The sequence below is a fragment of the Schistocerca gregaria genome, unplaced genomic scaffold, assembly GCF_023897955.1.
Source record: "Schistocerca gregaria isolate iqSchGreg1 unplaced genomic scaffold, iqSchGreg1.2 ptg000515l, whole genome shotgun sequence".
Taxonomy (NCBI): domain Eukaryota; kingdom Metazoa; phylum Arthropoda; class Insecta; order Orthoptera; family Acrididae; genus Schistocerca; species Schistocerca gregaria.
Window position 1 is genome coordinate 4,034,289 of NW_026061916.1, and position 26,893 is coordinate 4,061,181.

The following is a 26,893-nucleotide window of genomic DNA, read 5'->3' on the forward strand; positions in this document are numbered from 1 at the left end:
TTAGCAGCTATAACTAAGAGAGCTCAGATTCCTTTCTCTTCATGACTTCCTGCTGCTATAGCAGCTCCTACTCCTGTTTCTGCTTTAGTTCATTCTTCTACTCTTGTTACTGCTGGTGTTTATTTATTAATTCGTTTTAGACCAATATTGGATACTTATAATTGTGGTTGATTTTTACTTTTAATTGGTTGTATAACTATATTTATGGCTGGATTGGGCGCTAATTTTGAGTTTGATTTAAAGAAGATTATTGCTCTTTCTACTTTAAGACAACTTGGTTTAATAATAAGAATTTTGGCCATAGGTTATCCAAAGCTTGCATTTTTTCATTTATTGGCTCATGCTTTATTTAAGGCATTATTATTTATATGTGCAGGTTCAATAATTCATAATTTGAAGGATTCTCAGGATATTCGTTTTATAGGATCAATTGTTAATTTCATACCTTTAACTTCAGTTTGTTTTAATGTTTCTAGTTTATCTTTGTGTGGAATACCTTTTTTAGCGGGATTTTATTCAAAGGATTTAATTCTTGAGATGGTTTGTTTAAGATGAATTAATTGTTTAATTTTTTTTCTTTATTTTTTTTTCTACTGGTTTAACTGCTTCTTATTCTTTTCGTTTGTTTTATTATTCAATATCTGGTGATAATAATTTTTATTCTAGATTTTCTTTTGATGATAAGGGTTATTATATTTCATTTGGAATAATTGGTCTATTGTTTGTTGCTGTTTTTGGTGGTAGTCTTTTATCTTGATTAATTTTTCCTATTCCTCATGTGATTGCTTTACCTTATTATTTAAAGTTTTTAACTATTACAGTTGTTATTTTAGGTGCTTATTTAGGTTATCTTATTTCTAATTTTGATTTTTCTCATAATTTATTTTCTTTAAGTATACTTTCTTTTGTTAGATTTGCTGATTCTATATGATTTATACCTTTTCTTTCAACTAAGTTTATTAGATATATTCCTTTAAAAATAGGTTATTATTCATCTAAGTCATTTGATTATGGTTGAGGTGAATTACTTGGTGGTCAAGGTTTATATAGATTATTTATTTATTTAATTGGTTATATTCAAGGTTGATATGATTCTAATTTCAAGATTTATCTTTTAACTTTTATTTTTTGAATATTTATTTTGGTAATATTGTTTTTCGTTTACTTAAATAGCTTATAATTAGAGCGTGACACTGAAGATGTTAAGGAAGTATTTTTACTTTTAAGTATTTATAAATATAGATATATTATTTTTACAGTGAAAATGTAATGTTTTATTTAAACTATATAAATTTTAGAAATGTTAACGGGGTTAGCCGCTAATATAAAAAGTTAGCAGCTTTCATATTGGCTTTACATTTCCTTAATTGGAACTATTATAGTTCAATTATATTATTAACAGTAATACGCCTCTTTTTGGCTTCAATTAATAAGAATAAGGGTAGTACATACCAATCTTCCAGGTCGAAACTGACTGCAATATTTCGCTTCTTATTCTATTTAAGGTTGATTGATAATATCAATACTTTTTGAATGCAACCCAAATGTTATATTTAACTACAACCCTTTATTCTGCTCATTGTAATGCTCCTTGGTTTCATTCATGGTATAGTCCTCCTAATAGAACTAGAATAAAAAATATTGTTGATACTGTTCAGATTATAATGTCTGAAGTTTTAAAAATAATTACAATTGGTAGAATTAGTGCAATTTCTACATCAAAAATTAAAAAGATTACTGCGATTAGGAAGAATCGTATTGAGAATGGTATTCGTGCTGATCTTTTTGGATCAAACCCACATTCAAATGGTGATCTTTTTTCTCGATCATTAATTAATTTTTTTGATAGTGTTGTTGCCAGGATTATAACAATTATTGGAATAATAAATCTAATGAAAACTCTTGTTGATAGAATTAGAATTGTTTTTCTTGATTTATATCAAGCTTTCTGATTGGAAGTCAAATGTACTATTTATACTAGAAAAACAATTATCTACCTCATCAATAAATAGAGATATATAAGAATAATCATACTACGTCTACGAAGTGTCAGTATCATGCTGCTGCTTCAAATCCAAAGTGATGTCTTGGTGAAAATTGATTTATTGAGTGTCGAAGTAGACATGTTGATAAAAAGATTGTTCCAATAATTACGTGTAAACCATGGAATCCTGTTGCAACAAAGAATGTTGATCCATAAACTGCATCTGCAATGGTAAAAGGTGCTTCTCAATATTCATATGCTTGAAGTATTGTAAAGTATAGTCCTAATAACACTGTGAAGAATAATCCTTGTAGTGCTTGAGTATGATTAGATTCCATTAAACTATGATGTGCTCATGTTACTGTTACTCCTGATGCTAAAAGAATAGCTGTATTAAGTAATGGAATTTGTATAGGGTTAAAGGGTTGAATTCCTATTGGAGGTCATAGTATTCCTAGTTCAATTGTTGGTGCTAATCTTCTTCTAAAGAATTCTCAAAAAAAAGAAACGAAAAATAATACCTCTGATGCAATAAATAAAATTACTCCTTATCGTAATCCAATTGATACAAATCCTGTATGTAATCCTTGATATGTTCCTTCTCGTACTACATCTCGTCATCATTGAATTATAGTTAGTAGGGTAATTCCAAATCCAATTATGAATAAGTTAATATTAAATAGGTGGAATCATTTTGCTAGTCCTGATACTAGGACTATTGCTCCAATTGCTCCTGTTAATGGTCAAGGTCTATAGTCTACTAAGTGGAATGGGTGGTTTGAGTGAGTTGTTAACATAGGTTTAATATACTTCTCTAGAATATAGAGTTCTTAGAATTGAGAAAACATAGGCTTGAATTATTGCTACTGCTGATTCTAGAATTAATAGAAGTATTTGTCCAATAATTAGTAATGAGATTAAGTTTATTGCTATAGATGGTCCTGTGTTTCCTAATAAGGTTAATAATAAGTGTCCTGCAATTATATTTGCTGCCAACCGTACTGCTAATGTACCTGGTCGAATAACATTACTAATTGTTTCAATTAGTACTATAAATGATATTAATGCAGGCGGTGTACCTTGTGGTACAAGGTGTGTAAATATATGATTAGTATGGTTAATTCATCCAAATAATATAAATCTTAGCCATATAGGTAGGGCAATTGCAAATGTTAATGATAAATGTCTTGTTCTAGTAAAAATATAAGGGAATAATCCTATAAAATTGTTAAATAATATTATAATAAAAATTGAGATGAAAATGAATGTTGTTCCATTAAATGATTTTGGTCCAAGAAGTGTTTTAAATTCATTATGTAAGGTTAAATTTAGTTTATTTCAGATAATGTTAATTCGTGATGGTGTAAGTCAAAATAGTGATGGGATTAATAATAGTCCTAGAAATGTTCTAGTTCAATTTAATGATAAATTAAAGATGTTAGTTGATGGGTCAAATGTTGAGAATAGATTTGTTATCATTTTCAATTTAAGTTTTTTATTTCAATTGTTCCTTTTTCTGCTCTTTTAATAAGGTTAGGTTTAAATGAGAAGAAGTTTATTTGATTAAACAAGATTAATGTAGCTGAAAATATAATGAATAGTGAGAATCCTATAAGAGGGGATATTTGAGGGATTTGGATATAATTTCCCCATCAGAAGTAGTCGTTAATTTACTATTATTTGGTTTAAGAGACCATTACTTACTTTCAGTCATCTGATGAATTTCAAGGTGTACTAATTTTTTTTAGTTACTTTAGATTGACACTCTAATGTTATTTATTTTAACTAACTCCTTAAATTATCTTAGATAATCACTTAATAAATAAATTTACTGAAGTTCTTTCAATTACAATTGGTATAAATCTGTGGTTTGCTCCACAGATTTCTGAGCATTGTCCAAAGAATAATCCAGGTCGATTTATTGTGAATGTTCCTTGATTTAACCGACCTGGCGTTGCATCAATTTTAACCCCTAATGCAGGAACTGCTCATGAGTGTAGAACATCTGATGCTCTTGTTAATACTCATACTTCTGTATTTATTGGTAGGATTGTTCGGTTATCTACATCTAGTAGTCGGAATCCATCATTTTCTAGGTCTTGTTCTGGTGTTATATAAGTGTCAAATTCTACGTCTATGAAGTCTGAATATTCATATCTTCAATATCATTGTCGTCCAATGGTTTTAATTGTAATTATTGCATCTACTGAATCATCAAGTAAATATAATAGTCGTAATGATGGAAGGGCAATAAAAATTAATGTAATTGCTGGTAAAGCTGTTCAGATTGTTTCAATTAAATGTCCATGAAGTATATTACGGTTAGTATAGGCAATAAATAATATATAACTTAGGGCATAACCTACAATTACTGTAATTAATAATAATACGACCATAGTATGATCATGAAAGAATGATAATTGCTCCATTAATGGTGAAGCTCCATCTTGAAGAGATAAATTTGATCATGTTGCCATTAATAAATTTATTCTAATAAAAGGTCAAACCTTTATTTGTAGAGCTTAAATCTACTGCACTAATCTGCCATATTAGAATCTAGAGATTAATGGTAATTCTGAGTAACTATGTTCTGCAGGAGGGATATTTTGTAGTCATTCTGTTGATCTTCTTATGTTAGCTCTAAATATAGTTGCTCGGTTTGTAATCATTCTTTCTCATATAATTACAATTGATATAATGATTCCTACAATAGAAATTGTAGACCCAATTCTTGATACTACGTTTCATGATGTATATGCGTCTGGGTAGTCAGAGTATCGTCGAGGTATTCCTGCTAATCCTAGGAAGTGTTGAGGAAAGAATGTTAAATTTACTCCAATGAATATAATTGTAAATTGGATTTTTAATCATGTATTATTTATAGTTAATCCTGTAAATAGTGGATATCATTGAATGACACCTCCTATAATTGCAAATACTGCTCCTATAGATAATACGTAATGAAAGTGGGCTACTACATAATATGTATCATGTAATACAATATCAAGTGATGAATTTGCTAATACTAATCCTGTTAATCCACCAATTGTAAATAGGAAAATAAATCCTAGAGCTCATAATAATGGTGGATTGAACTTGAATTTAGTTCCATATAATGTAGCTAATCATCTAAATACCTTAATTCCTGTAGGTACAGCAATAATTATTGTTGCTGATGTAAAATATGCTCGTGTGTCAACATCCATTCCTACTGTAAATATATGATGTGCTCATACAATAAATCCTATTAGTCCAATTGATAGTATAGCATAAATTATACCTAATGTTCCAAATGATTCAATTTTTCCTCTTTCTTGACATACAATATGTGAAATAATTCCGAACCCCGGTAGAATTAAAATATAAACTTCTGGGTGTCCAAAGAATCAAAATAGATGTTGATATAGAATTGGGTCACCCCCTCCTGCAGGGTCAAAGAATGATGTATTTAAATTTCGATCTGTTAATAATATAGTAATAGCTCCTGCTAAAACTGGAAGTGAAAGAAGGAGAAGTAATGCTGTAATAGCTACAGATCATACAAATAAAGGTGTTTGATCTAAAGTTATACTTTCTGATCGTATATTAATTGCTGTTGTAATGAAATTCACTGCACCAAGAATAGATGATACACCTGCTAAGTGCAGTGAAAAAATAGCTAGATCTACAGATGCACCCCCGTGTGCAATAGCTCCTGCTAGAGGAGGGTAAACTGTTCATCCTGTACCAGCACCATTATCTACTATAGAAGATGTAAGAAGAAGGGTTAGTGAAGGTGGTAGTAATCAAAAACTTATATTATTTATTCGTGGAAATGCTATATCTGGTGCACCAATTATTAGTGGAACAAGTCAATTACCAAATCCACCAATTATAATAGGTATTACTATAAAGAAAATTATTACGAATGCGTGAGCTGTAATAATAACATTATAAATCTGGTCATCCCCAATTAGAGATCCGGGTTGGCCAAGTTCAGCACGAATAAGTATTCTTATTGATGTTCCTACTATTCCTGCTCATGCTCCAAATATGAAGTATAAAGTACCAATGTCCTTATGGTTTGTTGAGAATAATCATTTTTGCGGTAAGATGGCTGAATTTTAGGTGGTAGACTGTAAATCTACTTATGAGATGTTTTCTCTCTTATCATATTTAGGTCTTATATTCAATTATGATTCTAGACTGCAATTCTAGAGGTGTACAATTTTACTAAGGCCTAAAAGATTATTCTTTTAATTATAACTTTGAAGGTTATTAGTTTGATTAACTTAAGTCCTTAGTATAATGAAATTAAGGTTGATGTTGAAATCAATCCTATTGTTGAAATTATTACTGTTATAGGAAGAATGATTCTTGATTTTTGGGACTTTATCTTTATAGATCACGAATTTTCTGTGTATGATATAATTAGAGCTGAGAATCTAATACGTATATAGTAGTAGAGTGTAATTGTAGTTAATACAACTATAATAGTTATAATAGTTGTTATATTGTTTTCTATTAATGATTGTATTACAATTCATTTTGGTAAGAATCCAAGGAATGGTGGTAGTCCACCTAAAGATAATAAAGATAAGAATATTATGAATTTAATTTCGGTTTTTATATTTCTGGCTGAATAAATTTGATTTATGAAAAATAAATTTATTTGCTTAAATAATAAAACTATTATTAATCTTAATAGTGAGTAAATAATGAAGTATAGTTCTGAGATGTTTTCTCTGACTGTTAATGATCTAATTATTCAACCTAGATGTCTGATTGATGAATATGCTAAAAGTTGTCGTAAGGATGTTTGATTTAAACCTCCTATTGCCCCAATAATAATTCTTAAGATAATAATTGTTCAAATAAAAGTTCTTAATTGAATACAATAAGATAAGACCATTATTGGGGCGATTTTTTGTCATGTTATTAATGTTAAACAATTATTTCATCTTGATGCTCCTATAACTTCTGGAAATCAGAAATGGAAAGGTGCAGCTCCAATCTTTAATAATAGTCTAGATCTAATTATTATTGATGGGATAAATTCTGTTTCCCATCCCATGGGATATTTTATTTGAATCAGCAAAATTGAAAATAATAATATTGTCGATGCTATTGCTTGGACAATAAAATATTTAATTGATGATTCATTTATTATTATATTTTTATTTCTTGTTAGAAGCGGAATAAATGAAAGTAAGTTGATCTCAAGTCCTATTCAAACCCCAAATCAGGAATTTGATGAAATGGACAGGATCGTTCCTATCATTAATGTTGATAGGAAGAGAAGTTTTGTAGAGTTGTTGGTCATTAAAAAGGAGAGGATTGATACCTCTATAAATGGGGTATGAACCCATTAGCTTGTTTAGCTTACCTTTTTACATTAAGGTGTATGATGCACGTTAGTTTTTGATACTAAAGGAGGTAGTTTAATTCATTCTTATGTAATTTTAATGAAGGTAATTTTATTTACTTTATTTACCCTATCAAGGTAACCCTTTAATCAGGCACTTCATTTATTTAATATATAAATCGAAAGTTTTTTTTGAAATTCTTTTATGTATTATTTTGTTTAATTAGGATTAATTTATCCTGCTCATTTTATTTTTATATATATATATATATATATATAATAAATAATTTATATTAATATATTACATTTAATTGAAATTAAAGTATTATAAGTTCATCTTACCATTATCAATTGATTATTTTAATGCAATTATTTACCTAGGATTATAGCTACTTATGTTTTTAGCTTAAAATAGGTTATTATAATATAATATATATAATAATATGTAATTTAATATTTAATATTATTATAATTGGATATAATAAATAAAATTATTAATTTAAATATAAAATATTATAATTAATATAAATAATTATATTAATTATAATAATATAATTATGTAAATTATCTATAATTAGATTATTTAACTAATATATATGAAAGTTAACTTAATATAAAAAAAAGAATTCATATTAATAACATATTATATTAAATTACATAATTGTATAAAATATATTTATTATATTATTTAATCTTTCTTTATTTATTAGTGAAAAGAAAGATTAAATAAGAAAGAATATAATACATTTATTGCTATACATGTTCCATATAAATCTTTAATTATATATAATAGAGAAGTTGTTGTGGTCATACATAGGGGCGTTTCTTTTTTTTTTTTGATAATGTTTGTGGTTTTTTTCTTTTTTTTCTTTAAATATTTGAATCTTTTATTTTTTCCTGAATTAATAGATTTAAAATTTTCTAATTTTTTATTTTTAAAAGTTTTATTCTTGCTTGTTTATTCACTTTTTCTTTGTATTATATGTAAGTTTTGTTAGACTAAATGTTCTTTTTGCAGTAATTTGATTTAATTATCAAGTGATTTTGGATTTAGCAATTGATTTAGTATCGGCATAATTCGTGCCAGCAGCCGCGGTTATACGATTGATACAAGTGAATATTATTGGTTAAAACAGTTGTTTATATTATTAGGGTTGAAATATAAATTTGTAAGGTGAAATGTTAAAATTTATTTGTGGCCCTTTTTATGAATCTGTGAAATTTAAATAATAAACTAGGATTAGATACCCTATTATTTTAAATGTTAATTATATTTACCAGGGTACTATTAGTTAAGGTCTTTAAACCCAAAGAATTTGGCGGTATCTCATTCCATTCAGAGGAACCTACCCCATGATTGATAATACACGATTTACTCTACTTAATTTATTTGCTTGTATATCTCCGTTATCAGAGAATCTTTTTAGAGTTATAATTCTCAAGATTTATAATTATAAAATATTTCAGGTCAAGGTGCAGCTTATAGTTAAGAGGAGGTGGGTTACAATAGATTTTTGTTTATAACGGATTTGATAGTGAAATACTGTTAATGAAGGTGGATTTGATAGTAATTTAATTTATTTAATTTAACTGATATTGGCTCTGAGATGTGTACACATCGCCCGTCGCTCTCATTATTGATTATTCTATTTTATTTTAAAGTAGCTTCAATTTAGATGAGATAAGTCGTAACATAGTAGATGTACTGGAAAGTGTATCTAGGAAGAGTTTCAAGATATAACTTATTAGTAAAGTGTTTCATTTACACTGAAAATTTTTCTGTGCAAATCAGGATATCTTGATTATTTATTTTATTATATTTATTTTTTGTTTATTTAATTATTTAATATAAATAATTTTATTGTATTTTTGTCTTAGTATATTTTATAGAATTGATTTTTTAAATTATAGTTTATTGGTAATGTAAGTGTTTTATGAAATATTATTTTACATTTTTTTAAGTAGATTTTATTTATTGTACCTTTTGTATCAGGGTTTATCAAAATTTTAGTATTTATTTTACTTGTCTCGATTTGGGTTGATTTATAAATAAGTTATAGTTAATGTATCATAATTATTATTAAATTATTTATAGAAATGAGATGTTAATCGTTTCCCAAGATATCTAGTTTCTTAAGAAAAAATTTAATTTTTTAAAGTTATTTGTTTTTATTTAATTTTTTAAGTAAAAATATTAACTTATTTATTCTTTAAGGGATAAGCTTTGAAGTTAATAACCTATAATTTATTTTATAGAAATATAATAGTAAGCTTTAAACCAGCTATCTTTAAGATTAAGTTTTAGTTCATTATTTTTTATTTTGATTTTATAAATATTTTAGGTTTTTTATTAAGATTATTAATTTAATTTTAAAATTTTTGTAATAATGATAAAATTAGTATATTTATTTGTATGAAATTTTTACCTTGTGAACTTATTATAAGGAACTAGGCAAAATTGATTTCCACCTGTTTATCAAAAACATGTCCTCTTGTTTATATTTTGAGGTCTGGCCTGCTCACTGAGCGTATTTTTAAAGAGCCGCGGTATTTTGACCGTGCAAAGGTAGCATAATCATTAGTCTCTTAATTAGTGGCTGGAATGAATGGCTTGACGAGATATCAACTGTCTCTTAATAAATTTTTGAATTTAACTTTTGAGTCAAAAGGCTTAAATTCTTCTTTAGGACGAGAAGACCCTATAGAGCTTGACATTTTACTTTTATATAGTTTTTTGTTTGTCTTTCTATATTTAATGATGATGTTTTGTTGGGGTGACATGAAGAATAGATAAACTCTTCATTATTATATCATTTATTTATGTTTGTTATTTTGATCCATAATTTATGATCATAAGATTAAGTTACCTTAGGGATAACAGCGTAATTGTTTTTGAGAGCTCATATCGACAAAGCAGATTGCGACCTCGATGTTGGATTAAGAAAAATTTTGGGTGCAGGAGCCCAATGATTAGGTCTGTTCGACCTTTAAATTCTTACATGATCTGAGTTCAGACCGGCGTGAGCCAGGTCGGTTTCTATCCTAAGATTGTTAATCCATATTAGTACGAAAGGACCATATGGTTAAAATATTTTTTGTTATATTGATTAATATTAATTTATTTACTATTTTGACAGATTAATGTGTTGAATTTAGAATTCATTTATGTAGATTTTTTCTACAAATAGTATTGATACTTTATGATTTATTTATATTTATTTTGAATTTTCTTTTATTGGTTATTTGTGTTTTAATTAGTGTTGCCTTTTTAACTTTATTAGAGCGTAAGGTTTTAGGTTATATTCAGATTCGAAAGGGTCCAAATAAGGTAGGTTTTGTTGGAATTCCTCAGCCATTTAGAGATGCTATTAAGTTAATTTGTAAGGAGCAGCCAATTCCTATTATATCTAATTACCTACTTTATTATTTTCCCCTGTTTTTAATTTAATGATTTCTTTAGCCGTTTGAGTAATTTTTCCTTATTTAACTTATATGTGTTCTTTTTCTTATGGATTTTTATTTTTTTTATGTTGTACTAGATTAGGTGTTTATACTGTTATAATTGCTGGTTGATCTTCTAATTCAAATTATTCATTATTAGGTTCTCTTCGTTCTGTTGCTCAAACAATTTCTTATGAAGTTAGTTTAGCTTTAATTTAATTGTCTTTAATTATTTTAATTGGTAGTTTTAATATGTTTGATTTTATAAACTATCAGCTTTATTGTTGATTTATTATTATTTCTTTTCCTTTAGCTTTAGCTTGTTTTGCTTCTTGCTTAGCTTAAACTAATCGTACTCCTTTTGATTTTGCTGAAGGGGAATCTGAGTTAGTTTCAGGATTTAATATTGAGTATGGTGCGGGTGGTTTTACTTTAATTTTTTTAGCTGAATATACTAGAATTGTCTTCATAAGAATGTTATTGGCTTTAATTTTTTTGGGCGGTGATTTTTATTCTTTTATATTTTTTATTAAGCTTGCTATTATATCTTTTGGTTTTATTTGGGTTCGTGGAACATTACCATGGTTCCATTATGATAAATTAATGTACTTAGCTTGAAAAAGTTTTTTACCTTTATCTTTGAATTTTTTTATTTTCTTTGTTGGTTTAAAGATTTTATTTATCTCATTTGTTTAGTGAAATTTTTTGAGAAAAGTTAATATAAGAGTTAAACTTCTAATTTTATGTTTTCAAAACATATGCTTTTCCTAAGCTAATTAACTTTATTCCTTAATTAATTTATCTCATGCGTTTGCGACATGGACATTAATTAAGAAATATGTGAAGTAAATAATTGTTAAGATTTGACCTGTTATAATATAAGGTTCTTCAACAGGTCGTTTACCAATTCACGTTAGTAAGCATACAACAACTACTATAATTCAGAATAAAATTTGATTAATAGGGTAAAATTGAATGCCTCGGAATGGTGTTTTATTATAAAATGGTAAAATTATTAAGATTCTAATTGATAAAAATAATGCAATAACACCTCCTAACTTATTAGGGATAGATCGTAGAATTGCATATGCAAATAGGAAATATCATTCTGGTTGAATGTGAACTGGTGTTACTAATGGGTTGGCAGGTACAAAGTTATCTGGATCTCCTAATAGGTAAGGATTAATTAAACATAGTATAATTAATAATGATGTTATTATTACAAATGTAATAGAATCCTTAAAGCTAAAGTATGGATGGAATGGAATTTTTTCAATATCTCCATTTAGTCCAAGAGGATTATTAGATCCTGTTTGGTGAAGAAAAAATAAATGAATTGCTGCTATAGCAGCAATAATAAATGGTAATACAAAATGGAATGTGAATAATCGATTTAATGTTGCATTATCAACAGCGAATCCTCCTCATACTCATTGGACTAAATCTGTTCCTAAGTATGGGATTGCTGATAATAAATTAGTAATTACTGTTGTACCTCAAAAAGATATTTGGCCTCAGGGTAAGACATATCCTATAAATGCAGTTGCTATAACTAAAAATAAAATCACTGTACCAATTATTCAGGTATGTACATATATATATAAGATCCATAGTAAATTCCCCGTCCTACATGTAAGTAAATACAAATAAAAAATATAGATGCTCCATTTGCGTGTAAGGTTCGGATAATTCAACCATTATTTACGTCTCGGCAGATGTGTACTACACTACTGAATGCTATTTCAATATTTGATGTATAATGTATAGCTAAAAATAGTCCAGTTACGATTTGAATTACCAAACATAACCCTAATAGGGATCCAAAATTTCATCAAAATGAAATATTTGTTGGGGCAGGTAAGTCAATTAAAGAGTTATTAATAATTTTAATTAAAGGATGTCTTAATCGTAAGGGTTTATTCATTAGTAATTATCTTATTTTACGAATAGGTCCCTGATTAATATTGGTGATTTTAACAACTGCTAGTAGTGCTAAAAATAAATAAATTATTATTATTATTGTAATAATGAATGTTGGTCTATTATATAATTTTTCTAAAGATATTGTTATTTCTTGATAATTGATTGAATTATCAATATTTATAGTTTCGGTGTTTTTGAAAAAGTCTATAAATATAGATATATCTAGAATAATTAATATTAATATGATAAATACTCACATTATTAATGTAATAATTATAGTGATTGATTTAGGCTGAAATATTTCGTTTGATGCAATTCTTGTAATGTAAATAAATAATACTAGTATACCACCAAGAAATGTTAAAAATAAAATATATGATAATCAATATCTTTCTATTATTGTTCCTGTTATTAATCCAACTAGGAAGGTTTGAAGGATAATAAAAAGCATTATTGATATTGGGTGTCTTAATTTAATAAAATTAATATTTATTACATTTGATAATGATATAATTATTATTTTGATCATTTCAGGGGTTACTTTATTTAAAATACCGGTTTTGGGGACCGATGATGGAAGCTTTTCCACCTCTGAAGTTTTAAAAGTGGGGGCTGGACTTATTTCCGGTTTACAAGACCGGCGTTTTTTTTAAACTATTAAAACTAATATTTATATTCTCTATTTTTACTTCTTTATTGATTTATTTTGCTGGTGTTTATGTTTTTTCTTCTAAACGTAAACATTTATTAATGGTTCTTTTGAGATTAGAATATATTGTTCTTTCTCTATTTATGTTAGTTATTGTTTTTCTTATTGAGTTTAATTTAATGATTATTTTTTTCCTGTTATTTTTTTAGTTTTTTCTGTTAGTGAGGGTGCTTTAGGTCTTTCTATTTTAGTTTCAATAATTCGTTCTCATGGTAATGATTTTTTTAATTCTTTTGGTTTATCTTTATGTTAAAGTATTTATTTATAACTATTTTTTTGATCCCTCTTTGTTTATTAAATAATTGTTGATGGTTGGTTCATTCTTTAATGTTTCTGTCGGGTTTTGTTTTTATAATTTGTGTTTATTCATATGCTGATTTTAATATAATTAGATATTATTTTGGTATTGATTATTTTTCTTTTAGTTTAATTTTACTTAGTTTTTGGATTTGTTCTTTAATAATCACTGCTAGAGGTTCAGTTTATTTAAGTTCATATCATTCTAATTTTTTTGTTTTTATGGTTTTGATTTTAATAATTATGCTTTATTGTTCATTTGCTAGATTAAGTCTTCTTTCTTTTTATATTTTTTTTGAGGCTAGATTAGTTCCTACTTTACTTTTAATTTTGGGTTGGGGTTATCAACCTGAGCGTTTGCAGGCTGGTGTTTATTTAATTTTTTATACTTTGGTTGCTAGATTACCTTTATTATTAGTTTTATTTAAGGTTTATGATTTTTCTAATACTTTATATTTTCCTTTATTGGTTGATTTTGGTTCTTATTATTTTATGTTTTATGTATTTATAATTTTGGCTTTTTTAGTTAAGATACCTATGTTTTTGGTTCATTTATGACTTCCTAAGGCTCATGTAGAGGCCCCTATTTCAGGTAGAATAATTCTTGCTGGTGTTTTATTAAAGTTAGGTGGTTATGGTATTTTTCGTGTTATAAAGGTTATTTCTTATTTGGGTTTAAAGTTTTTTGATTGTCTTTAGGTTTATCTGGGGGTGTTATTGTAAGATTTATTTGTTTTCGTCAGGTTGATTTAAAGTCTTTAATTGCATATTCTTCTGTTGCTCATATAAGAATGGTTATTGGTGGATTGATGACTATGAATTGATGGGGTTGTGTAGGTTCTCTTTCTCTAATGGTTGGTCATGGTTTATGTTCTTCTGGTTTATTTTGTTTATCTAATATTATTTATGAACGTTTAGGTAGACAAAGATTATTAATTAACAAGGGTATAATTAATTTGATGCCAAGAATGGCTTTATGATGATTTCTTTTAAGATCATCAAATATGGCTGCTCTTCCTTCTTTAAATTTGGTAGGTGAAATTAGATTATTAAATAGAATTATATCTTGATCTTCTTTTAGATTCTTTGCTTTGATTTTATTTATCTTTTTTTAGAGCTGTTTATACTTTGTATATATATTCTTATTCTCAGCATGGGAATTATTATTCTGGTGTTTATACTTGTTCTCTTGGTTATTTTCGTGAATATCATCTTTTACTTTTACATTGATTGCCTTTAAATATTCTCTGTTTAAAGGGTGAATATTTCTTTGTTTAGTTTGCTTAAGTATTTCAATTAAAAATATTGTTTTGTGGAATCAATGATATGAAGTGTTTCATCTTAGGCTGTGAATTTATTTTCTATTTGTTCTTTGATTTTTTTTTCCTTGTTTATTTCGAGAACTATAATTTTTATTTTAGGTATTTATTATTTAATAATTGATTATAGAGTTTTTGTTGAGTGAGAGCTTTTCAATTTAAATGGTTCTATAGTTGTTATAACTTTAATTTTGGATTGAATATCTCTTATTTTTATATCTTTTGTTATATATATTTCTTCTTTGTTTATTTATTATAGAGAGGATTATATATCTGGTGAAAAGAATATAAATCGTTTTATTATTATTGTTTTAATATTTATTCTTTCTATAGGTTTTTTAATTATTAGTCCTAATTTAATTAGAATTTTATTAGGTTGAGATGGTTTAGGTTTAGTTTCTTATTGTTTAGTTATTTATTATCAAAATGTAAAATCTTATAGTGCTGGTATATTAACTGCACTTTCTAATCGTATTGGTGATGTTGCTATTTTAATTTCTATTGCATGAATGTTAAATTTTGGTGGTTGAAATTATATTTATTATTATGATTTTATTTCTAATTCTTTTGAAATAAAGCTCATTACTATATTAATTGTTTTATTTATTAATTCGTTTTAGACCAATATTGGATACTTATAATTGTGGTTGATTTTTACTTTTAATTGGTTGTATAACTATATTTATGGCTGGATTGGGCGCTAATTTTGAGTTTGATTTAAAAAAGATTATTGCTCTTTCTACTTTAAGACAACTTGGTTTAATAATAAGAATTTTGGCTATAGGTTATCCAAAGCTTGCATTTTTTCATTTATTGGCTCATGCTTTATTTAAGGCATTATTATTTATATGTGCAGGTTCAATAATTCATAATTTGAAGGATTCTCAGGATATTCGTTTTATAGGATCAATTGTTAATTTCATACCTTTAACTTCAGTTTGTTTTAATGTTTCTAGTTTATCTTTGTGTGGAATACCTTTTTTAGCGGGATTTTATTCAAAGGATTTAATTCTTGAGATGGTTTGTTTAAGATGAATTAATTGTTTAATTTTTTTTTCTTTATTTTTTTTCTACTGGTTTAACTGCTTCTTATTCTTTTCGTTTGTTTTATTATTCAATATCTGGTGATAATAATTTTTATTCTAGATTTTCTTTTGATGATAAGGGTTATTATATTTCATTTGGAATAATTGGTCTATTGTTTGTTGCTGTTTTTGGTGGTAGTCTTTTATCTTGATTAATTTTTCCTATTCCTCATGTGATTGCTTTACCTTATTATTTAAAGTTTTTAACTATTACAGTTGTTATTTTAGGTGCTTATTTAGGTTATCTTATTTCTAATTTTGATTTTTCTCATAATTTATTTTCTTTAAGTATACTTTCTTTTGTTAGATTTGCTGGTTCTATATGATTTATACCTTTTCTTTCAACTAAGTTTATTAGATATATTCCTTTAAAAATAGGTTATTATTCATCTAAGTCATTTGATTATGGTTGAGGTGAATTACTTGGTGGTCAAGGTTTATATAGATTATTTATTTATTTAATTGGTTATATTCAAGGTTGATATGATTCTAATTTCAAGATTTATCTTTTAACTTTTATTTTTTGAATATTTATTTTGGTAATATTGTTTTTCGTTTACTTAAATAGCTTATAATTAGAGCGTGACACTGAAGATGTTAAGGAAGTATTTTTACTTTTAAGTATTTATAAATATAGATATATTATTTTTACAGTGAAAATGTAATGTTTTATTTAAACTATATAAATTTTAGAAATGTTAACGGAGTTTAACCGCTAATATAAAAAGTTAGCAGCTTTCATATTGGCTTTACATTTCCTTAATTGGAACTATTATAGTTCAATTATATTATTAACAGTAATACGCCTCTTTTTGGCTTCAATTAATAAGAATAAGGGTAGTACATACCAATCTTCCAGGTCGAAACTGACTGCAATATTTCGCTTCTTATTCTGTTTAAGGTTGATTGATAATATCAAAACTTTTTGAATGCAACCCAAATGTTATATTTAACTACAACCCTTTATTCTGCTCATTGTAATGCTCCTTGGTTTCATTCATGGTATAGTCCTCCTAATAGAACTAGAATAAAAAATATTGTTGATACTGTTCAGATTATAATGTCTGAAGTTTTAAAAATAATTACAATTGGTAGAATTAGTGCAATTTCTACATCAAAAATTAAAAAGATTACTGCGATTAGGAAGAATCGTATTGAGAATGGTATTCGTGCTGATCTTTTTGGATCAAACCCACATTCAAATGGTGATCTTTTTTCTCGATCATTAATTAATTTTTTTGATAGTGTTGTTGCCAGGATTATAACAATTATTGGAATAATAAATCTAATGAAAACTCTTGTTGATAGAATTAGAATTGTTTTTCTTGATTTATATCAAGCTTTCTGATTGGAAGTCAAATGTACTATTTATACTAGAAAAACAATTATCTACCTCATCAATAAATAGAGATATATAAGAATAATCATACTACGTCTACGAAGTGTCAGTATCATGCTGCTGCTTCAAATCCAAAGTGATGTCTTGGTGAAAATTGATTTATTGAGTGTCGAAGTAGACATGTTGATAAAAAGATTGTTCCAATAATTACGTGTAAACCATGGAATCCTGTTGCAACAAAGAATGTTGATCCATAAACTGCATCTGCAATGGTAAAAGGTGCTTCTCAATATTCATATGCTTGAAGTATTGTAAAGTATAGTCCTAATAACACTGTGAAGAATAATCCTTGTAGTGCTTGAGTATGATTAGATTCCATTAAACTATGATGTGCTCATGTTACTGTTACTCCTGATGCTAAAAGAATAGCTGTATTAAGTAATGGAATTTGTATAGGGTTAAAGGGTTGAATTCCTATTGGAGGTCATTGTATTCCTAGTTCAATTGTTGGTGCTAATCTTCTTCTAAAGAATGCTCAAAAAAAAGAAACGAAAAATAATACCTCTGATGCAATAAATAAAATTATTCCTCATCGTAATCCAATTGATACAAATCCTGTATGTAATCCTTGATATGTTCCTTCTCGTACTACATCTCGTCATCATTGAATTATAGTTAGTAGGGTAATTCCAAATCCAATTATGAATAAGTTAATATTAAATAGGTGGAATCATTTTGCTAGTCCTGATACTAGGACTATTGCTCCAATTGCTCCTGTTAATGGTCAAGGTCTATAGTCTACTAAGTGGAATGGGTGGTTTGAGTGAGTTGTTAACATAGGTTTAATATACTTCTCTAGAATATAGAGTTCTTAGAATTGAGAAAACATAGGCTTGAATTATTGCTACTGCTGATTCTAGAATTAATAGAAGTATTTGTCCAATAATTAGTAATGAGATTAAGTTTATTGCTATAGATGGTCCTGTGTTTCCTAATAAGGTTAATAATAAGTGTCCTGCAATTATATTTGCTGCCAACCGTACTGCTAATGTACCTGGTCGAATAACATTACTAATTGTTTCAATTAGTACTATAAATGATATTAATGCAGGCGGTGTACCTTGTGGTACAAGGTGTGTAAATATATGATTAGTATGGTTAATTCATCCAAATAATATAAATCTTAGCCATATAGGTAGGGCAATTGCAAATGTTAATGCTAAATGTCTTGTTCTAGTAAAAATATAAGGGAATAATCCTATGAAATTGTTAAATAATATTATAATAAAAATTGAGATGAAAATGAATGTTGTTCCATTAAATGATTTTGGTCCAAGAAGTGTTTTAAATTCATTATGTAAGGTTAAATTTAGTTTATTTCAGATAATGTTAATTCGTGATGGTGTAAGTCAAAATAGTGATGGGATTAATAATAGTCCTAGAAATGTTCTAGTTCAATTTAATGATAAATTAAAGATGTTAGCTGATGGGTCAAATGTTGAGAATAGATTTGTTATCATTTTCAATTTAAGTTTTTTATTTCAATTGTTCCTTTTTCTGCTCTTTTAATAAGGTTAGGTTTAAATGAGAAGAAGTTTATTTGATTAAACAAGATTAATGTAGCTGAAAATATAATGAATAGTGAGAATCATATAAGAGGGGATATTTGAGGGATTTGGATATAATTTCCCCATCAGAAGTAGTCGTTAATTTACTATTATTTGGTTTAAGAGACCATTACTTACTTTCAGTCATCTGATGAATTTCAAGGTGTACTAATTTTTTTTAGTTACTTTAGATTGACACTCTAATGTTATTTATTTTAACTAACTCCTTAAATTATCTTAGATAATCACTTAATAAATAAATTTACTGAAGTTCTTTCAATTACAATTGGTATAAATCTGTGGTTTGCTCCACAGATTTCTGAGCATTGTCCAAAGAATAATCCAGGTCGATTTATTGTGAATGTTCCTTGATTTAACCGACCTGGCGTTGCATCAATTTTAACCCCTAATGCAGGAACTGCTCATGAGTGTAGAACATCTGATGCTCTTCTTAATACTCGTACTTCTGTATTTATTGGTAGGATTGTTCGGTTATCTACATCTAGTAGTCGGAATCCATCATTTTCTAGGTCTTGTTCTGGTGTTATATAAGTGTCAAATTCTACGTCTATGAAGTCTGAATATTCATATCTTCAATATCATTGTCGTCCAATGGTTTTAATTGTAATTATTGCATCTACTGAATCATCAAGTAAATATAATAGTCGTAATGATGGAAGGGCAATAAAAATTAATGTAATTGCTGGTAAAGCTGTTCAGATTGTTTCAATTAAATGTCCAAGAAGTATATTACGGTTAGTATAGGCAATAAATAATATATAACTTAGGGCATAACCTACAATTACTGTAATTAATAATAATACGACCATAGTATGATCATGAAAGAATGATAATTGCTCCATTAATGGTGAAGCTCCATCTTGAAGAGATAAATTTGATCATGTTGCCATTAATAAATATTTTCTAATAAAAGGTCAAACCTTTATTTGTAGAGCTTAAATCTACTGCACTAATCTGCCATATTAGAATCTAGAGATTAATGGTAATTCTGAGTAACTATGTTCTGCAGTAGGGTTATTTTGTAGTCATTCTGTTGATCTTCTTATGTTAGCTCTAAATATAATTGCTCGGTTTGTAATCATTCTTTCTCATATAATTACAATGAATATAATGATTCCTACAATAGAAATTGTAGACCCAATTCTTGATACTACGTTTCATGATGTATATGCGTCTGGGTAGTTAGAGTATCGTCGAGGTATTCCTGCTAATCCTAGGAAGTGTTGAGGAAAGAATGTTAAATTTACTCCAATGAATATAATTGTAAATTGGATTTTTAATCATGTATTATTTATAGTTAATCCTGTAAATAGTGGATATCATTGAATGACACCTCCTATAATTGCAAATACTGCTCCTATAGATAATACATAATGAAAGTGGGCTACTACATAATATGTATCATGTAATACAATATCAAGTGATGAATTTGCTAATACTAATCCTGTTAATCCACCAATTGTAAATAGGAAAATAAATCCTAGAGCTCATAATAATGGTGGATTGAACTTGAATTTAGTTCCATATAATGTAGCTAATCATCTAAATACCTTAATTCCTGTAGGTACAGCAATAATTATTGTTGCTGATGTAAAAAATGCTCGTGTGTCAACATCCATTCCTACTGTAAATATATGATGTGCTCATACAATAAATCCTATTAGTCCAATTGATAGTATAGCATAAATTATACCTAATGTTCCAAATGATTCAATTTTTCCTCTTTCTTGACATACAATATGTGAAATAATTCCGAATCCCGGTAGAATTAAAATATAAACTTCTGGGTGTCCAAAGAATCAAAATAGACCTCCTGCAGGGTCAAAGAATGATGTATTTAAATTTCGATCTGTTAATAATATAGTAATAGCTCCTGCTAAAACTGGAAGTGAAAGAAGGAGAAGTAATGCTGTAATAGCTACAGATCATACAAATAAAGGTGTTTGATCTAAAGTTATACTTTCTGATCGTATATTAATTGCTGTTGTAATGAAATTCACTGCACCAAGAATAGATGATACACCTGCTAAGTGCAGTGAAAAAATAGCTAGATCTACAGATGCACCCCCGTGTGCAATAGCTCCTGCTAGAGGAGGGTAAACTGTTCATCCTGTACCAGCACCATTATCTACTATAGAAGATGTAAGAAGAAGGGTTAGTGAAGGTGGTAGTAATCAAAAACTTATATTATTTATTCGTGGAAATGCTATATCTGGTGCACCAATTATTAGTGGAACAAGTCAATTACCAAATCCACCAATTATAATAGGTATTACTATAAAGAAAATTATTACAAATGCGTGAGCTGTAATAATAACATTATAAATCTGGTCATCCCCAATTAGAGATCCGGGTTGGCCAAGTTCAGCACGAATAAGTATTCTTATTGATGTTCCTACTATTCCTGCTCATGCTCCAAATATGAAGTATAAAGTACCAATGTCCTTATGGTTTGTTGAGAATAATCATTTTTGCGGTAAGATGGCTGAATTTTAGGTGGTAGACTGTAAATCTACTTATGAGATGTTTTCTCTCTTATCATATTTAGGTCTTATATTCAATTATGATTCTAGACTGCAATTCTAGAGGTGTAAAATTTTACTAAGGCCTAAAAGATTATTCTTTTAATTATAACTTTGAAGGTTATTAGTTTGATTAACTTAAGTCCTTAGTATAATGAAATTAAGGTTGATGTTGAAATCAATCCTATTGTTGAAATTATTACTGTTATAGGAAGAATGATTCTTGATTTTTGGGACTTTATCTTTATAGATCACGAATTTTCTGTGTATGATATAATTAGAGCTGAGAATCTAATATGTATATAGTAGTAGAGTGTAATTGTAGTTAATACAACTATAATAGTTATAATAGTTGTTATATTGTTTTCTATTAATGATTGTATTACAATTCATTTTGGTAAGAATCTAAAAGAAGATCAAGATATAATTCTATTTAATAATCTAATTTCACCTACCAAATTTAAAGAAGGAGGAGCAGCCATATTTGATGATCTTAAAAGAAATCATCATAAAGCCATTCTTGGCATCAAATTAATTATACCCTTGTTAATTAATAATCTTCGTCTACCTAAACGTTCATAAATAATATTAGATAAACAAAATAAACCAGAAGAACATAAACCATGACCAACCATTAGAGAAAGAGAACCTACACAACCCCATCAATTCATAGTCATCAATCCACCAATAACCATTCTTATATGAGCAACAGAAGAATATGCAATTAAAGACTTTAAATCAACCTGACGAAAACAAATAAATCTTACAATAACACCCCCAGATAAACCTAAAGACAATCAAAAAACTTTAAACCCAAATAAGAAATAACCTTTATAACACGAAAAATACCATAACCACCTAACTTTAATAAAACACCAGCAAGAATTATTCTACCTGAAATAGGGGCCTCTACATGAGCCTTAGGAAGTTATAAATGAACCAAAAACATAGGTATCTTAACTAAAAAAGCCAAAATTATAAATACATAAAACATAAAATAATATGAACCAAAATCAACCAATAAAGGAAAATATAAAGTATTAGAAAAATCATAAACCTTAAATAAAACTAATAATAAAGGTAATCTAGCAACCAAAGTATAAAAAATTAAATAAACACCAGCCTGCAAACGCTCAGGTTGATAACCCCAACCCAAAATTAAAAGTAAAGTAGGAACTAATGTAGCCTCAAAAAAAATATAAAAAGAAAGAAGACTTAATCTAGCAAATGAACAATAAAGCATAATTATTAAAATCAAAACCATAAAAACAAAAAAATTAGAATGATATGAACTTAAATAAACTGAACCTCTAGCAGTGATTATTAAAGAACAAATCCAAAAACTAAGTAAAATTAAACTAAAAGAAAAATAATCAATACCAAAATAATATCTAATTATATTCAAATCAGCATATGAATAAACACAAATTATAAAAACAAAACCCGACAGAAACATTAAAGAATGAACCAACCATCAACAATTATTTAATAAACAAAGAGGGATCAAAAAATAGTTATAAATAAATACTTTAACATAAAGATAAACCAAAAGAATTAAAAAAATCATTACCATGAGAACGAATTATTGAAACTAAAATAGAAAGACCTAAAGCACCCTCACAAACAGAAAAAACTAAAAAAATAACAGGAAAAAAATAATCATAATCAAACTCAATAAGAAAAACAATAACTAACATAAATAAAGAAAGAACAATATATTCTAATCTCAAAAGAACCATTAATAAATGTTTACGTTTAGAAGAAAAAACATAAACACCAGCAAAATAAATCAATAAAGAAGTAAAAATAGAGAATATAAACATTAGTTTTAATAGTTTAAAAAAAACGCCGGTCTTGTAAACCGGAAATAAGTCCAGCCCCCACTTTTAAAACTTCAGAGGTGGAAAAGCTTCCAAAGCTCCCCAAAACCGGTATTTTAAATAAACTAACCCCTGAAATGATCAAAATAATAATTATATCATTATCAAATGTAATAAATATTAATTTTATTAAATTAAGACACCCAATATCAATAATGCTTTTTATTATCCTTCAAACCTTCCTAGTTGGATTAATAACAGGAACAATAATAGAAAGATATTGATTATCATATATTTTATTTTTAACATTTCTTGGTGGTATACTAGTATTATTTATTTACATTACAAGAATTGCATCAAACGAAATATTTCAGCCTAAATCAATCACTATAATTATTACATTAATAATGTGAGTATTTATCATATTAATATTAATTATTCTAGATATATCTATATTTATAGACTTTTTCAAAAACACCGAAACTATAAATATTGATAATTCAATCAATTATCAAGAAATAACAATATCTTTAGAAAAATTATATAATAGACCTACATTCATTATTACAATAATAATAATAATTTATTTATTTTTAGCACTACTAGCAGTTGTTAAAATCAATAATATTAATCAGGGACCTATTCGTAAAATAAGATAATTACTAATGAATAAATCCTTACGATTAAGACATCCTTTAATTAAAATTATTAATAACTCTTTAATTGACTTACCTGCCCCAACAAATATTTCATTTTGATGAAATTTTGGATCCCTATTAGGGTTATGTTTGGTAATTCAAATCGTAACTGGACTATTTTTAGCTATACATTATACATCAAATATTGAAATAGCATTCAGTAGTGTAGTACACATCTGCCGAGACGTAAGTAATGGTTGAATTATCCGAACCTTACACGCAAATGGAGCATCTATATTTTTTATTTGTATTTACTTACATGTAGGACGGGGAATTTACTATGGATCTTATATATATATATATATACCTGAATAATTGGTACAGTGATTTTATTTTTAGTTATAGCAACTGCATTTATAGGATATGTCTTACCCTGAGGCCAAATATCTTTTTGAGGTACAACAGTAATTACTAATTTATTATCAGCAATCCCATACTTAGGAACAGATTTAGTCCAATGACACTAGATCGCGTGTTTGTTGATAATGCAACATTAAATCGATTCTTCACATTCCATTTTGTATTACCATTTATTATTGCTGCTATAGCAGCAATTCATTTATTTTTTCTTCACCAAACAGGATCTAATAATCCTCTTGGACTAAATGGAGATATTGAAAAAATTCCATTCCATCCATACTTTACCTTTAAGGATTCTATTACATTTGTAATAATAACATCATTATTAATTATACTATGTTTAATTAATCCTTACCTATTAGGAGATCCAGATAACTTTGTACCTGCCAACCCATTAGTAACACCAGTTCACATTCAACCAGAATGATATTTCCTATTTGCATATGCAATTCTACGATCTATCCCTAATAAGTTAGGAGGTGTTATTGCATTATTTTTATCAATTAGAATCTTAATAATTTTACCATTTTATAATAAAACACCATTCCGAGGCATTCAATTTTACCCTATTAATCAAATTTTATTCTGAATTATAGTAGTTGTTGTATGCTTACTAACGTGAATTGGTAAATGACCTGTTGAAGAACCTTATATTATAACAGGTCAAATCTTAACAATTATTTACTTCACATATTTCTTAATTAATGTCCATGTCGCAAACGCATGAGATAAATTAATTAAGGAATAAAGTTAATTAGCTTAGGAAAAGCATATGTTTTGAAAACATAAAATTAGAAGTTTAACTCTTCTATTAACTTTTCTCAAAAAATTTCACTAAACAAATGAGATAAATAAAATCTTTAAACCAACAAAGAAAATAAAAAAATTCAAAGATAAAGGTAAAAAACTTTTTCAAGCTAAGTACATTAATTTATCATAACGGAACCGTGGTAATGTTCCACGAACCCAAATAAAACCAAAAGATATAATAGCAAGCTTAATAAAAAATATAAAAGAATAAAAATCACCGCCCAAAAAAATTAAAGCCAATAACATTCTTATGAAGACAATTCTAGTATATTCAGCTAAAAAAATTAAAGTAAAACCACCCGCACCATACTCAATATTAAATCCTGAAACTAACTCAGATTCCCCTTCAGCAAAATCAAAAGGAGTACGATTAGTTTCAGCTAAGCAAGAAGCAAAACAAGCTAAAGCTAAAGGAAAAGAAATAATAATAAATCAACAATAAAGCTGATAGTTTATAAAATCAAACATATTAAAACTAACAATTAAAATAATTAAAGACAATAAAATTAAAGCTAAACTAACTTCATAAGAAATTGTTTTGAGCAACAGAACGAAGAGAACCTAATAATGAATAATTTGAATTAGAAGATCAACCAGCAATTATAACAGTATAAACACCTAATCTAGTACAACATAAAAAAATAAAAATCCATAAGAAAAAGAACACATATAAGTTAAATAAGGAAAAATTACTCAAACGGCTAAAGAAATCATTAAATTAAAAACAGGGGAAAAATAATAAAGTAGGTAATTAGATATAATAGGAATTGGCTGCTCCTTACAAATTAACTTAATAGCATCTCTAAATGGCTGAGGAATTCCAACAAAACCTACCTTATTTGGACCCTTTCGAATCTGAATAAAACCTAAAACCTTACGCTCTAATAAAGTTAAAAAGGCAACACTAATTAAAACACAAATAACCAATAAAAGAAAATTCAAAATAAATATAAATAAATCATAAAGTATCAATACTATTTGTAGAAAAAATCTACATAAATGAATTCTAAATTCAACACATTAATCTGTCAAAATAGTAAATAAATTAATATTAATCAATATAACAAAAAATATTTTAACCATATGGTCCTTTCGTACTAATATGGATTAACAATCTTAGGATAGAAACCGACCTGGCTCACGCCGGTCTGAACTCAGATCATGTAAGAATTTAAAGGTCGAACAGACCTAATCATTGGGCTCCTGCACCCAAAATTTTTCTTAATCCAACATCGAGGTCGCAATCTGCTTTGTCGATATGAGCTCTCAAAAACAATTACGCTGTTATCCCTAAGGTAACTTAATCTTATGATCATAAATTATGGATCAAAATAACAAACATAAATAAATGATATAATAATGAAGAGTTTATCTATTCTTCATGTCACCCCAACAAAACATCATCATTAAATATAGAAAGACAAACAAAAAACTATATAAAAGTAAAATGTCAAGCTCTATAGGGTCTTCTCGTCCTAAAGAAGAATTTAAGCCTTTTGACTCAAAAGTTAAATTCAAAAATTTATTAAGAGACAGTTGATTTCTCGTCAAGCAATTCATTCCAGCCACTAATTAAGAGACTAATGATTATGCTACCTTTGCACGGTCAAAATA

At 27.2% G+C, this 26,893-nt stretch overlaps 2 long non-coding RNA genes across 3 annotated transcripts in view; one reads left to right on the forward strand and one right to left on the reverse strand.

Annotated features, from left to right (window-relative positions):
• LOC126313971 (uncharacterized) overlaps positions 1-26,893 on the forward strand; it is a 112,797-nt gene that overhangs the window by 6,454 nt on the left and 79,450 nt on the right. Inside the window, exon 2 of one of the 2 annotated variants that reach the window (XR_007555565.1) lies at positions 9,671-10,034. The exons of the other annotated variant lie outside the window; for it this stretch is intronic. This is a non-coding gene — a long non-coding RNA (uncharacterized LOC126313971). Of the gene's footprint in view, positions 1-9,670; positions 10,035-26,893 lie in introns of those variants that run through there. 2 annotated transcript variants of the gene reach the window in all.
• On the reverse strand, positions 4,539-21,578 carry LOC126313972 (uncharacterized). The gene is made up of 2 exons (XR_007555566.1): positions 21,252-21,578; positions 4,539-5,776 (listed from the first exon to the last, which is right to left on the reverse strand). It is a non-coding gene; the product is annotated as an uncharacterized LOC126313972 (long non-coding RNA).